The sequence below is a fragment of the Nannospalax galili genome, unplaced genomic scaffold, assembly GCF_000622305.1.
Source record: "Nannospalax galili isolate Female #2095 unplaced genomic scaffold, S.galili_v1.0 scaffold2931, whole genome shotgun sequence".
Lineage (NCBI taxonomy): Eukaryota > Metazoa > Chordata > Mammalia > Rodentia > Spalacidae > Nannospalax > Nannospalax galili.
In genome coordinates, this window is record NW_008329811.1 from 13884 (window position 1) to 17477 (window position 3594).

Below are 3594 nucleotides of genomic sequence, written 5' to 3' on the forward strand. Positions count from 1 at the left end.
CTTATCCTGGTTATGGATTTGCCTTTCCTGTATGTAATGCTTCTTCCAAAACTCCCATCCAGGGACTTACAGAATGCCTTATCCACTGTCATGGTATTCTGCACAGCATCACTTCTGACCAGGGAACTCACTTCATAGCTAAAGAAGTGCGACAGTGGGCCCATGGTCATGGAATCTACTGCTCTTATCATGTTCCCCACCATCCTGAAGCAGCTGGCTTGATAGAATGATGGAATCATCTCTTAAAGAAGCAGTTACAGTGCCAATTAGGTGGCAATAGCCTGGAGGGTTGGGGCAAGGTCCTCCAGAGAGGCAGTGTATGCTTTAAATCAGCGTCCAATATATGGTACAGTTTCTCCTATAGTCAGGATTCATGGGTCCAGTAATCAAGTGGTGGAAATGGTAATGATTCCACTCACTATCACCCCTGGTGACCCACTAGGAAAATTTCTGCTTCCTGTATCCTCGACTTTGCATTCTACTGGCTTGGATGTTTTGGTTCCAGAGGAGGGCATGCTTCTGCCAGAAGAGACAACAAACACTCTGCTGAACTAGAAACTAAGACTTCCCCCTGGACACTTGGGCTTCTGATGCCCTTAAGTCAGCAGGCTAAGAAAGGAATAACAGTATTAGGATGGGTGATTGACCCAGACTACCAGGGGGAAATTGGACTGGTTCTCCCCAATGATGGTAATGAAGATTATATCTGGAAGGCAAGAGATTCTTTAGGGTGACTTTTGTTACAATGGACGTAATGAAGATTATATCTGGAAGGCAAGAGACTCCTTAGGGCGACTTTTGGTGTTACCATGTCCTGTGATTAAGGTCATTGGGAAACTGCAACACAATCCAGACAGAACAACAAGTGGCCCAGACCCTTCAGGGATGAAAGTATGGGTCACTCCTCCAGGGATAGAGCGAAGACCTGCAGAGGTGCTTGCTGATGGTGGAGGAAATACGGAATGGGTAGTAGAGGAAAGTAGTTACAAATACCAACTTAGGCCAGGTGACCAGTTGCAGAAATGTGGATGGTAATTGATGAGTATTCTTGTCCTATTTGGTTAAGAATAGGCTTGTGCATGTATGCACACTTAAAAATGGGCTTGTGCATGTACACACATATGTTAAGGAGATACTTGAGTTATCCTTCTTTTGAATGTGTAATTAAGTGTTAAGCAGTTAAGTGTTGTGAACCTATATGATTATATTGTGTTATGAGACACTAAATGACTAAGCATTCCTTGAAGACCTTATAACCTACTCTAGGATATATAATGCATTGGTCATTGTATGATGTGATAGTTATGTCACATTAGGTGAAATTATGACCTCAACATTGTTTTCAATTGAAAATTAATTATGATATAGAGATGCAATTGGGTGTCAAGTAGACAAGGGATGGACTTGTGATGGCTAATCCTGGGTGTCAACTTGACTGGATCTGGGATTAACTGAAATGAGAGTGATCTTCTTGATCAGATCATCTGAAGCTGGAGGACACATCCTAAATGTGGGTGTTATCTTCTGATAGCAGCCTGTATAAAAGGCCATGACAGAGGAGAACACCTGGCTTCTTGCTGCTTGCCTTCTCTCTCACTGGTGAGTTCATCTTGCTGCTGTAGACTGAAGACTAGCTGATCTTTTGGAATTTGTCAGACCTTCAGCACCCAATTGGGACTACTGAGACATCCAGCCTTGTGGACTGAGCGACTATGGATTCTCAGCCTCTCCAGTGTGATGCAGCCATTGTTGGACTATTCGGACTCTATCCTGTGAGCTAAACTGATAAATCTCTATACATATATATTCATTCTGCTCATTCTGTTTCTTTGGAGAACCCTGACTAATACACCTACTATTAAAGAGTTGGGATTAATCTGGGTCTTAAAGTCCTGTAGTATTGTTTTTATGAAGTTGGGTGCACCAGAGTTTGGTGAATATATGTTCATGATTGTAATATCTTCATGGTTTATTGTTCCTTTGATCAGAATGAAGTGGCCCTCTTTATCTCTTCTGATTAGTTTCAGTTTAAAGTTCATTTTATCAGATACTAGAATTGCAACACCTGCTTTTCTTCTTAATACCATTCACTTGGTATCTATTTTTCCATCTTTTCACCTTAAGATAGTGCCTGTCCTTGAAAGTGAGATGCGTTTCTTGTAGACAACAAAAACATGGGTTTGGTTTCTTAAGCCATTCAACTAGTCTGTATCTTTTCTTAATCAATTCTTCTAGTTTGTGTCTTTTAACTGGGGAGTTCAGTCCATTAATATTTAAAGTTATTAATGAAAGATGTGTATTGAATCCTGTCATTTTCATTTCTGTTTACATTCTTGGTATAGCTGTAGTTTTCCACAGTTATACCTTCATTGAATTTCCGCAACCCCTTGGTTATAGCCATTTCTTTCTTCAGCTCTTTGTATTGCTTCCAGAACTCTCTGAAGGGCTGGATTTTTGGACATGAATTCCTTCAGCCTATTTATGTCATGGAAGATTTTTCTTTCCCCTTCAACTATAATAGAAATTTTGGCTGGGTATAGTAATCTGGGTTGGCATCTGTGGTCATTTAAAACTGGGAATACTTTGGTCCAGTCTCTTCTGACTTTCATGGTTTTCACTGAAAAGTCACCTGTAATCCTAATGGGTTTTCCTTTATATGTGACTTGTTTGTCTTTTGCATCTTTCAGTATTGTCTCTTTGTTCTGTGCATTTAGTGTTTTTACTATGATGTGCTGTGGAGAGTTTCTTTTCTGGTCCTGTCTGTGTTCTATATACTTCTTGTATTTGTATGGGCATATCTTTCTTTACTTTTGGGAAATTTTCTTCTATGATTGTGTTGACAGTCTGATCCATGCCATTATCTTGGGATTCTTCTCCTTCCTGTATGGCTATGATTCATTAGTTTGGTCTTTTTATGGTGTCACACAATCCCTGCATATTCCATTCTTGTGCCTTCTTAAATTTTTCATACCCTTTGCTTGAGTGGTCTAGTTCGTCCACTTTATCTTCCAGTCTTGATACTCTGTTTTCCATTTCATTCATCCTACTGGTGAGGCTTTCTCCTGTTGTTTCTAATTGGCTTACTGAGTGTTTCACTTCCTTCATCATTTCAGCCTGAGTAGTCTTCAATATTTCTAGCTCTTTTCTGAATTCATTCAGAAGTTCTTTGATACTTTGAAGGAAGTATCTTCCTTCAGTTCTTTGATTTCTTTTTTGTGTGTTCTTTAAATTCACTGAATTCTTTTATCATGTTTATAATTGTTCTTTTGAGTTCCATGTCCTGCATTATCTCTAAGGCATTCTTATTGTACTCCTCTAGAGGACTATTGGTGTTTGGTGGGGATAAGTTATTTTGGTTTTTCGTGTTATTATTTTTTCTCTGTGATTTTGAGATGTGAATTTATTCTGTAGTTTCTGATTCTTGTGTGAGACCCAAGTCTTCAAGTTTAGGTCTGCTTCTTTTTGTAAACTTTATGTGCCTTTGTGGTTTACTTTTGGGGCATGAAATGCTGGTTCATCTAAGCTTCTGGTTCTCTCTTTTGATTTTATATTGGATTGGCCAGATTGCTTTTGTATTCAGGAGTTGCCACAGAG